The sequence below is a fragment of the Myotis myotis genome, unplaced genomic scaffold (assembly GCF_014108235.1).
Source record: "Myotis myotis isolate mMyoMyo1 unplaced genomic scaffold, mMyoMyo1.p scaffold_m19_p_1, whole genome shotgun sequence".
In the NCBI taxonomy this organism is placed as follows: Eukaryota; Metazoa; Chordata; class Mammalia; order Chiroptera; family Vespertilionidae; genus Myotis; species Myotis myotis.
In genome coordinates this window covers 65,373,011-65,385,713 of record NW_023416313.1, presented here as the reverse complement: position 1 = coordinate 65,385,713, position 12,703 = coordinate 65,373,011, and the positions used below count along the sequence as shown (strand labels likewise).

The following is a 12,703-nucleotide window of genomic DNA, read 5'->3' as shown; positions in this document are numbered from 1 at the left end:
TCATGACCATGAATTAAGATACTAAGATTTGTTCTGCATGTACACCTATACAGAGGAATAGATCAAACAATGTGATATCTTTATATCTTAAACTAATGAAAGGCAAATGTTGACATTTCTTAGAATACATTACAAATTGCTTACAGAATCAAAACAACCAAATATATCTGTATAGAAGTTTTTATGAATAAAATAATTTATTTTTACCATTTTTATGATATTCTGTTTACCTTCCAGAATCGATACACACAGGGACCTTTTAAAAAGAAACCTTACTTAAAATACTAGTAAATATGTAATTATGTTGCTGACACAGAATAAAAATCCAATAGGCCTTTTATTTCTCTGTCCACGGTAGGTTACATTCTTTGAAAGTGGGCTGCTGCTATGTGTAAAAAGCACAGCTTCTGGTTATGATTTGGGGACTGCATCTCACTAAGTTTGTACCCAAAATGCAGCATGGAAGTAACACAGCTGTTTTACTAACCATTATCCAGACATGCAGGGTTTGTTCCTCTAGGCATGGTTTGAGTGAGGATTAAAGTAAAAACATATGTCACACGAGTTCTTCTTTTAGCATTTTAATGATATATTATTCTTTCTTTAGTATTTGACAAACTGATTCATGTGATCAAACACAGCAAAATTTGAGGTTGTTTCTCTCTCTCTCTCTCTCTCTCTCTCTCTCTCTCTCCCTCTCCCTCTCCCTCTCCCTCTCCCTCTCCCTCTCCCTCTCCCTCTCCCTCTCCCTCTCCCTCACTTCTTCTTTCCTCCCTCTCTCCCTGTCTCAATATTATATTTCAACTCTGGGTGATTTAATTGCCTGCTGCTTCCACTGTGCATATTTAAAATTTCCCAAAGCAACCTATTTAACAAGGAATACAAAGCCGCAAGACAGAACACTGGGCCTTTTATTAGTTACACAAAATGGCACATTCTAAATTATGACATTTTTCAGATACAAACATGAGATATTCTAATTAATACTTTCAGACATAGCATTCCCTTAATGCCTAGCTTATTTCTTCCAGCATTAATGGGATTTTTTCTTATGATTGGATACTTGCCAATAATGATGGCATGAAGTGTGTATGTAAATACGGAAAGGGAATGAAGCTACAAGAGAGTTTTTTGGTTGGTGTTGTTTGTTTCTGTTTATTTTTTTATCAAATCTCTTATTAGACTGAAACATTTGGGTGTTTGGATTAAAATCAGTTAAAAATCTATTTTCTTTTACAGTTTTGCTTTGCTATAGTAACAGCCCCCATTAAGTCAATAAACTCTTTTTCATCTGCCTTCTATGTCTATTCTAGTGCAACAGAGAACTGTAGTCTATATTATTGATTTCCTCCCTGATAAAAAGCACAGAAATATTGCTGCACTGTGTAATTATAATATTTTACAGTGAAAGCAATAGTTTCTGTTTACCAGTAAACTGGGTGTTTCTGACATAATATTGTTGCCAAATTCTTGCAAAGAATTATTATTGCTCTTCGCCTTTCTTTTGGAAAACAAAAGGTTTTCTCATAGTGAAAGTACTAAGCTTGTAAGAAGGACAGGCCTGTATTAAGAAAAAGTATGGGAGTAGAAAAGACAGACAGAGAGTTGCAATTGACGGTTAGGAATTATCATTTAATGTTTATTTACTTTAGGAGAATTAGTGTCTTCAGTGCATGAATAAATAGTTCTTCATCAGAATTGCAATATTATCTCAAAATAAAGCTAGCCTATTTACCATGGAGCCAAGTGCGCAATACAACCTCTGACTTCACTTGAAATTGTCAAATATAGATAAGCTGCTGGGTAGGGCAAATTCAGAATTCATAGTGGATGTCAGTAGAGTTCAGAGTTACCTAGGTAACGTAGTGTAGTATATTTTAAAAGCCAAAGTGGTAGTCAAAAGCAATACAATGTAGAATATATGGAAAATATCACTGTCAATGCTTATTCACTAATTTGTTCAAAACAGTTGTATTCAGACGCATTGCTTTCTTATTTATCTCCCATATTATAAACTTACAAACACCTTTTACTCAGATATGTAGAAATCTTGGATAACATATTAAAACCTAAAAGACTTACATACATATGGTGTATGTGCATATGTGTATGTGTTGGAGGGAGGGAGGGAGGTTGGGTGGGAGAAAGGGAGGGAGGGAAGGAGAGAAAGAGAAATGGAGGGGGGGAGAGAGAGAGGGAGGGAGAGAGAGAGAGAGAGAGAGAGAGAGAGAGAGAGAGAGAGAGAGAGAATATCAAGTTCAAGAGAAAGACAGGGGATTCCTCAAGTGCTAGAAATGAAGCAGGAACTAAAAGCTAGAGAAGTAATGTTCTGAGTAGACCCGGGAATAACCAAGAGGGGCCTTGAACATGGCTGTAGGATGGAAGATATATCCTCATTGGACATGGATGTGGGGTTGGGAGTGAGGGTTTCAGTTTTGGCACAGAGGCAGAAGCCCTGAATTTGCAAGAGCCTGAGGCCAGGAGTTGAAAGCAAGAACCCTGCATAAAGCTGGGTTTCATAAATGGCAGCTCCTTCCATGAAAAATAACTAAAAAATATTTACCCACCAACCTAGGGAAGCCACAGGAAAATTCATGGCAGCGAAAAGAAAAATAAATAAAACCTATAGTAAAACCACAGTCCTACACCCAGCTTTGGAATGGAGTCTAAGTACAGGGGGCCAAAAATAAAAGATGTGTAATTTACATATTTGGTAAAACTTCTGGGATACCAGCAGAAGCAAACAGCAAGCCATTCTATATATATATATATATATATATATATATATATATATATATATATATATATATATATATGGAGAGAGAGATAGAAACATCAATGATGAGAGAGAATCATTGATTGATCGGCTACCTCCTGCATGCCCCGCACTAGGGATCAAACCTGCAACCAGGGCATGTGACCTGACCAGGAATTGAACTGTGACCTCCTGGTTCATAGGTCAACACTCAACCACTGAGCCACACCGGCTGGGCACAGAGCAAGCCATTCTTTAGAGTTCTTTCCACAACCCAAGTGCATTGGTCTATGATAGAAATAGTTCCGTCTGGAAAATGAGCTTATAATACAAAGTTTCATGTCACCCAAGGGAACAGTCTGCTTAAAGGAGAGTCAGCAACATAATGTATGGGTGAGTTAGCACTCTCATAACATGGATTCCTAGGGCAATCTGAATGAGACTATAAAATAAATAAAAACAAAAACTGTATTTTAAGAGGAATACAAGCACAAATGGAAGAATAGGATATTGTAAAAAGGGCAGTCAGATTTAGGAAAGAAATCAAGTGGAAAGTCTACAATTATAAACATGATTAAAAGTTACAACTCAATAGATTAATAATCAGATCAAATTAGAGAAAACTTTAGATAAAGTTAGAGAGAAAATTAGTAAAATGAAATGTAGAGCTCATGAAACTTCTCAGAATACCGGGGGGGGGGGGGGGGGGGGGGGGGATATAAAGTGAGTGATTATATAAAAGGGAGGCTAAAACCCATGAGGATAAAATGAGTATAACCACAATTTACCATGCCAGGGAACAAAATTGAAAATATCTTCAAACAGTCAGGAGGGCTTGCCTTAGCCAGTTTGGCTCAATGGATAGAATGTTAGCCAGTGGACTAAAAGGTCCCAGGTTCGATTCTGGTCAAGGTCACATGCCTGGGTTGCAGGCTGGGTCCACAGTAGGGGGCGTGTAGGGGCAACTGATCAATGATTCTCTCTCATCCTTGATGTTTCTATCTCGTCTCCCTCTCCCTTCCTCTCTGAAATCAATTTTAAAAAAAAGAGGGCTTACTACTCACAAACTCTCATTAGTAAATTACCAAACTATAAAAACTGATTATTTTTAAAAAGGGAGAAACTAATAAAGGGGAAGTTGAAGATAAGATGAAATTAAATTATAGATAATAGTAGCACCGAATATGGGAAGGTGTGACTGAGTTACAATTTTCTAATTCCATATCTTGTTCAAGGAGAGAACAATAATACTACCTGCATTAGACTTTACAGATAAGACTGGCTACATGCATAAAAATTGAATGCATAAATTCAAAATAAGATTTTTAAGGACCGAGCAGGAACAATAAAGAAAGAACAAAAAATGTGGTAAATTAAAACAATAAATGAGATGTATGCATCAGGGATCATCATAAATCAGGGATAACAATGTAAATGAATTCAATTCACCTGTTAAAGGAAATTCAAAATTGTAGTAGGAAAAGAATCCAGTTTTATACTGTTTATGAGAGAAATAATGAAATCATAATTATAGAGAAAGACTGACAGGTAAGAAGTGGAACTTACAATAGAGTTCAAACTTTATTTATAAAGTCCAATTAATGGCTTTGACTAACTGATTGGGCTATTCCTAATTTAATTTCATTTCCTATTGTGCTTAAGTAATACATCTTGGAGACTTTGTTTGCTTGCAGTTTTAATTTAGATTTTTCTTGACTTTATCATTCTTAGAATGTTTAATTTTCCATTGGATATTTAATCAAAAGTTTTCTAAATTGTTTACCTGGCTATTTGTTGTTTGTGTAAGAAGTCTTAGAAATCAGATGTTTCCTCAACACAAATTTAAAAATTTAAAAGGTTTACTTACAAAATTATATAGTATGTTAAAGATATAATAATGCTAAATGCTAGCAAATGTGCAGTAAAATAGAATTTCTTGTATTTTACTAATGGGAATACAAATTTTTACCATTATTTGGGGACATGATTTGACAATATGAATTAAGAGCTTTAAAAGTGTTCATAGCCTTTGGCCCAGCAATTCTACTTCAATGAATAAAATTTCAGTAATAAAAATACCGAAAAAGACATATGCCAAATATGTAATATTCTTTGTATTTTACTGTAAAAAACAAACAAACAAACAAACAAAAAATCCGAAAGTCCAATATTAGAGCCCTGGTTGAGTAACAAAAGCTATTTCCATAAGTTGGAATATCATATAGCCATAAAATATGTATATATGCTGGTTGAACAAGAAAAGTATAATATACATTTGTAGATGCATTTCATCATAAGTATCTAAAAGTAAGCATCAGAAAAAGATGAATGAAATTTAGGCATTTAAGCTTGTGAGATTATAACTGATTATGTTTCTTTTTCTTATGCACTTTATTCTCCATATTCTTTATATTTTGTATTTCATTATGTTTATAACTGTAAATGACTTTTTGAAAAAGAGATGTTGAGGATCGCCAGAAACAACTGCATATCTTATAAGCAGAGTCCCAGGATTTGAAATGTAGCAAAATCACTGATGCGTCCTGGGAATTTGGTCACATTGATTCACATTAGATTAGATTTAAATGAGATTACCAAAAATGTATTTGCACAAAATACTTGCATAAAGCTCTGCTTTATAAAACCCTAGGTAACAAGAGTTGCTTATAGCCAGTAAATCAAGTGCATATATATAAAAGGAATTTGAAGACATGGGGATTTGGAACTGAATTATAGTTTTGCATTATTTCCCAGGTGCCTATTTTATACACTTGCAAACACACTTATCCTTAAACTCTTTGATAAATTGGATTCATTATGTGATGCTGTGTAATTTCATTTGTGAAACAAGGTCATGATCTTTAAGCAATTTCAGAAGCTCAACTAAGGTTTTTAGGCCATTCGTACACATTAGTTGATATTGAAGTATAATATATATCATTATCTGTTACACTGGATATATAGTTATTGGCCAGAAAAAGTAGTTCCTATATTGGAGATACTGCCTTCAAATTAAGAACTTCTAGAAATTGGTGTTATTAACACATTCTTAAAGGTTATTTAAAAACCATCAAAGTCACTTAATGTCCCAGAAAAAAATTGGACATTTTTGGTTTATAAGTACATTGTTATTTTAAAAACCATTTAAAAACTGGATTCCTTTGGTATGCTGAAGGGTATGAATTGCATTGAACAAGAAAGGGTAGATGACTTGGAGTATTTTTCACTATTGAAAATAACTGAACACACATGTCTGATATGAGAAACAGCATTAATAACAAATGAGACTGTTTTTACTTAATTAATAATACTGCAGAATAATGTATCTTATTCAATGGGAGATCCATTGTGCTGTGTACCCATTTAGGTTTCTTTATATCATTCCTAAAATTATATTACAATAGTCCCTGGTTTTGCCATATAGTTTTGAAATAGGATTTACTTGAAATAGTTCTGGCAAGAGAGACTGAGAGAGAGAGAACTTTAGACAAAATTGAAAAAGATACAGAAGAAGAAAAAAAGCACTTAGGACGATCTCTAAAAATGCTAAGTCAAAAAGCATATTTACCTTTTTTACCTTTTATGTTGAAATTAGAGGCCTGGTGCATGAAATTTGTGCACTGAGATGGGGGTGGGGGGTGGGGGCCCTCAGCCTAGACTGCACCCTCTCACAGTCCAGGAGCCCCCTGGACTATCAGCAGTCGGACATCCTTAGTGCTGTCGCAGAGGCAGGAGAAGCTCCCACCACCACCGCTGCACTCTCCAGCCATGAGTCCAGCTTCTGGCTGAGCAGTGCTCTCCTGCATTGAGCATCTGCCCCCTGGTGGTCAGTGACCAGTTGTTCTGCCATCGGGCCAAAACCGACTCTCCAACATCCCCCAAGGATTCCTGGATTGTGAGAGGGCACAGGCCAGGCTGAGGGACACCACTGGTGCACAATTGAGGCCGGAGAGGGACCCAGGAGGTTGGCCAGCTGGGGAGGTGCCGGGTGCCGGTCCATCCTTGCTGTTTCAAGGGACCTGGCATATATGGCATACTGTTCTTAATATGTTTGCTCACCTTCTTGGCACTATGTGTTTTAACCAAGGTCTCTGAGAAAGGTTGTTTCCCCAGGTAGGGATTTTCCCCTGAAGTTAGGGAGGGAATAAAACCTCTTAACTAAGTGCCAGGCGGGTAATTAATCACTTTAACTACGAACAATCATGCTTAAGCTACATAATCTTTACTCCCTGGAATGGAGATAAGAAACGCCCTAACCTTTGGAATAGAGATTGATAGGATTGGAATCAACTGGTATAAATACAGAACTTAGAAGACAGAACTTAGAAGACAGAACTTATACACAGAACTTAGAAGACAGAACCTACACAGAACCTAGAGACAGAAGAACTTCGCTGGAGAGAACATGGCAAAAGATCCTGGACTGAACCTGACTACAGAAATTGGCAAGAGAACCTGACTAGAACCTGGTGACTGAACCTGGCTGGAGAACCTGGGCAGAACCTGGCTGGAGAACCTAGCAAGGGAACATGGCTACAGAACCTGGCTGGAGAACCTGGAGAACCTAGCAAGAGAACATGGACACAGAACCTGAATGGAGACCTTAGCAGAACCTCTCTGGAGATCCAGACCAAGAACTTGGCTGGAGATCCTGGCTGGAGATCCTGGCTAGGCTGCTGATCAACTGAACACCGTCTCCATGTCCTTCCTTCTTTGCCGACTTCGTCTATGCCTTTGGGAACCCCTGGACCTGCTGGGGTTGGACCCCAGCAGGGAGGGACCTTGGGAGGGCTCCAGGGTGTGTCTGGCCTGCCTTGCTCAGGCTGGATCCCAGCAGCAAGCTAACCTACCGGTCAGAGCATCTGCCCCCTGGTGGTCAGTGCACATCATAGAGAGCGGTTGAGCAGCCTTAGCATATAATTAGCATATTATACTTTGATTGGTTGAATGACTGACTGGCCGACCCAACACTTAGCATATTAGGCTTTTATTATATAGGATACAAGTGTATTGCCAAGACCTGACAACTTTGAACTTTTATAATCTCTGTAATGAATATGTAGTAAGATCTACCATGTCATGATTACCTTATAATGGTTCAATTCATGCTACTTTTTTATTTTCAAAATAGCAATCCAAGGACTATACATATGGCTTAGTCCAGAAATGGTGCTTTATATGTATATATGAATACACTCAATTAGATTATTACATGCTGACTCTGTTCCTCTAGACTTTAGCTTTTAATCCTATTTGAAGACTGGAATCCCATATAGGGATATGTAACAATTCAAATCTGAATTCAGAAATGCTCCTTCTTGCTGAAGAGGGTTTATGCCACAGTGGACAAATTAAAAACTGCAATTTACAAACAAGAACTGCCTGGAATTATGTCTGCATCAGTGAACTTCCTGACTTCAGGAAATTAAAATGTTATGCAGTCTGCAAATTTAGCACTTTCTCCTCATTAAAAAATTTACATGTCACACAGCTCTTCCCTTAATTCTGACATACAGAGGAAGTGGCGGAAGTCTATGTGTAAATTGTGGTATGGACACATTGCATACCCGGCTCCCCAGAATCCCAGGTGCATTTAGTGTGAGAAAATAATTTACTTTACAAATACTTTTTTCTTGACTTCAGAATGATGTGTTTATGACCGCTATAGCAGGCATTTGAGTAGGTGCGAGTCAGTTTCCAGTGCAATTCTTGTCAGCACAGCAGTTTGATAGGGAATGCAACATTGTGAGTGTCAGACAGCGTGTGCTTTTATCTGTAGTTTGGAAGAAGTTGATGTCATAGCTGCGTCTGTATAGTCCTTGACAGGTGTAGTGTCCCAGCTGGCAAATAAATATCCTGCGTGTGGACTGGCTGCCCGACACAGTGCTCTGCTGTCTCCGGGACAGTAAGCGTGGTTTGCTTTTGCTTTTTCCCTTTCTGGTAAAACATTTTCCTGCTTTTGAAAGCAGGGATGTGGTTAGAAACTGTCACCCACAGAAACCTGTTGAACACCTACGGAGCCCCCACACGGGTTAGTGTGAGAGGACGGATGCAAGGTCTTCAGCTTCTATGATGGAAAGGAAACTCCTAGCAATTCAAGAAAGGTGCCACCTCTGACAAGCACAGTAGAGTGTGGACTCCTTCAAATTGCATGGGTGCAGGGCCAGGGCTTTCAATCACATTTTCTTTTGCCTTAAAGCCCAGCGGATAGGGTGATATATGCTAGAAGAAAGCAGCCTTTTCAGGACTCTGTTATTTTCCCACCAGATGTCTTTACTGCCATGGATTATAATGTCATTGCCTTTGGATTTAATAGTTCATTATTCTCCTTAAGGAATATTGATGGGGATAGAGTCTACTTCATTAAAAACACTTGGGCAGCTGAACTGTGGATTTGATTCAACTGTTGAGTTAAATTTCAGCCATTAATTCTTCACCTACTGTGAGTCACGAGATAAGACTTTTAGATCCTGAGAGGTTAATTCCGAGCTGTTCATTTTCAGAGGGTGTGGCTGTTGCCGTCAGGAAAAAAGGCCATCAGTGTAGTCGGGACAGCCTCCTATCCTGTGAAAGCTGCAGCTTGAATGACCACAGCAATTTAGGCAACTGACAGCAGTGATAAGCAAATGGTCTTTGCAATTTTTGTTGGCAAGTCCTCGAATTTATGTATTCATTTATTTGGAGATCCTTAAGCCCCTGTCAATAGATAAACTCTCAGAAGAGTGGTAAATTATAATAAATGACCTGAGTGTCTTTGACAGACCTGACCTTTGACATCATTAGTGCAGTCCTGATGGGCTGGCTAGATAAGAACTGACCTAAAAGGAAAAAACAAAACCTGGACATGCTTATTCTGAATGGCCCTGGAGGTTTTCAGTAAGAACATTTGCATCAGAAGAAATGTAACCCCGGTGAGAAAAATCACATATTTTGGCTTAGGGTAAAGTCACTGGCAAAAAGAAAGACCAAGCAGCTAGGTTGAGGAGAGGGGAAAATCCATCAAGATTAAAGATTCTTCTTAACTCTAAGATCATAAAAATGAGGACAGATCTTTTGAAGTGCTCAAGTATACTTCAGATAGATGAATATGACTCAAGCTCACCCAAAACTTGATGATTTAAACCAGGGGTCCTCAAACTTTTTAAACAGGGGGCCAGTTCACTGTCCCTCAGACCGTTGGAGGGCCAGACTATAGTTTAAAAAAAAAACTATGAAAAAATTCCTATGCACACTGCACATATCTTATTTTGAAGTAAAAAAAACAAAATGGGAACAAATACAATATTTGTATTTGCATGTGGCCGGCCCGCGGGCCATAGTTTGAGGATCCCTGATTTAAACACATGTATTTTTATAGAACACAGTGCTTTTTATAAACTATAATTAAGTTGTATTCATAATTTACATCCAAGCTCCCATATAACATATGAAGTATCCTTTATTTTTTAAATTCTCACAATGTCATAAATCAATTCCCGTGTATTAAGGTCATCAAAGCTGCTCCCTATTGAAATATAATGAGTAAATCTGGAAGGCAGGCAGGAACACTTTATAAAACTCCACCCATCTTCCTTTGGCTAGGAATTTGATAACTAATCTGAAGAAAGAGAGTTTTAATTCCCAACTTTAGTGGACATAAATATTACTGTATCACATGAATTTTAGTTTAAAGGAATTACAGATATAATTTAAATTTTATTAACTTTCTACTTAATGCATTGGCTTTAGACCCTGGCAAATATTGCTTCTGACTCCCATCCTATATAATAAAGAGCTAATATGCTAATTAGACCGAACATCAGAACAACTGTCTGGACATCCTTCTGGACAACCATCCTTCCAGACAACCATCCAGACAACCTTCTGGACAAAGCTGGGGCTGCAAGGGCTGGCCAAAGCAGCTGGGTATGAGAGAGGCTGCGAAGGCCTAAGAGGGTTGGTCGAGACTGTGAGAGTGCAAGGGCTGAGCCCCTTGCACGAATTTTGTGCACCAGGCCTCTAGTCTACTATGTTAGATATGGCCATGCAGAAACAAACTTGAGCTGAGTTTAATTTAATAAAACTCAAAAAGTACAAAAAAATAACCTTACACACAGAACTTTTGGTAAGCCTCTAATCATTGCTCTCTCTTGTAAAGGAAGAAACGGAGGTGTAAAATTGAAACAGCCCACTCAATGTCCACTATAAGCTAGTGCAAGAGCCAACATAGGAACGCAAATCAGTCACATTTTGAAATACTCCTTTTTTCGTGTGTGCTCATTAATGGTGGAAACAACTAGCTATCAGCTTTTTATTGCTTTAAAATATGATTTTCTTCTAATGGGTAGTGTCCTTCCAATTATTGGTGTATATTCCTTTTTCATGTTGGTATCATTTGAGGAAAGCAATGTTTCTCTTTTAAATATTTATTTATTGCAGGGTTTTATGCGAACTACAATGTGATGATCCTACATTAACAACTGCATCATTCTAGCTTGGCTCTCCAGTTACATTAGAATAGGAATATCCAACTTTGGTGCACTTCTTGCCTTGCCCCACACTTGAGACAGAGGCCACTGTTTGGAAGTTGTTTCATTTAAGGGTGAAAATCTCTGTTATTTTAGCATTATCTCATTCAATCACTGAAATGCAAAGTAATCCATGAATATATCAAGCCCTTTTCTATTATTTCCTTGTCTCTCCTCATTTTAGTCTACCAGTTAATGCCCAGACAACACTTTAAAAGGCTGTTGAGCTATTTAGCCTAAGTACTGGGCACCCTGTCTGCTGTTTCACCATCTTTGTGATGTTGGACAAGTCCTTTTACCACTCTATGCTCCTGCTCCTTAGGCTGCAGATAAGAAAGGGTTACGGGAGGAAATCCTAACCACTGATCTATTTTAACACCAATATCCCGGGGGGTTGTGAGGTAGTGAGGCACAGAGTGGTTTTGAGGAATTTAAACCTGCCTAGTGATGCTCAGAAGTTCTGACACTTCTCACATCAATATATTTGCTTGGCAGTTTTTTTTTCTATTAACTATTATCTATAGCATAAAAACAGTTTAAATAATCATTTTTTTTTTCAATTAATCACAACATCATGATCCTTTTTGGCTGTCACTGTCATCTGTAAAGCAGGAAAATGATTTTTTTAAGACTGGAAAAATCAACCCAGTTGCTGTTTACTGGGGAAATTAAGATTTACACATGGTTTCTGGCAATGTTTCTGAGGTTTCCCAACTCTAGACACACCAAGTAGGTTATGTTTAGACATATTGTTACACAATTAGGAGCCATGTACTTCGGGGCCATGGACTAGAAAACCAAGAAAAGCTCTTTCCTTTTTAACATACTTGAGTATGGACTCTCATCTTTTATAAAAGTTGGACAACTGCTGAAAAATATGGGCAACCCCACCTCTGGTCTAAAGGGTGACCTTGTGAAAATTATAAAAAGTCATCCTTTCCTCAAGCCACCATCAGCCACAAATTGCTCTAGTGACAATCCAGATCTACAGTCAGTCAACAAGATGTGAATGGCACCACCCAGAGTTGAATAATGCAAAACTCTCACATGTGAGCTTTACTGTCAAGAGGGTGAAATCAGATTTCAGCTTCAACATTTTTGGTAACTTTAAAATATCACTCCTCAACTCTGGGACTTAGTTTCCTCATCGGGAAACGCTGGAATAAATAACCTCTTTAAACCGTGTCTTGAGCAACAGTGAGATGGCTTCCTGGCGGGAGGAGCACTTCAGTATCTGAGAGAGCCTCCCCTTGCTCTGCACTGTTCATGTCTTTGCTTAATTTTCCCCACAATGAAACTCTCCCAACCCCTATTCTCTCAGGTCAGGGAAGTCTCTCCATTGGAAAATATATGTTCTTTAAAATTACAAAAAAGAACAACAATACCAAAAACCCAAACACGAAAAATCAACAACAAAACTAGGAGGTCATAGGGCATGAGC

At 38.0% G+C, this 12,703-nt stretch overlaps 1 protein-coding gene across 2 annotated transcripts in view; it reads left to right on the top strand.

Annotated features, from left to right (window-relative positions):
* UNC5C (unc-5 netrin receptor C) overlaps window positions 1-12,703 on the top strand; it is a 372,686-nt gene that overhangs the window by 302,473 nt on the left and 57,510 nt on the right. The window lies entirely within an intron of this gene.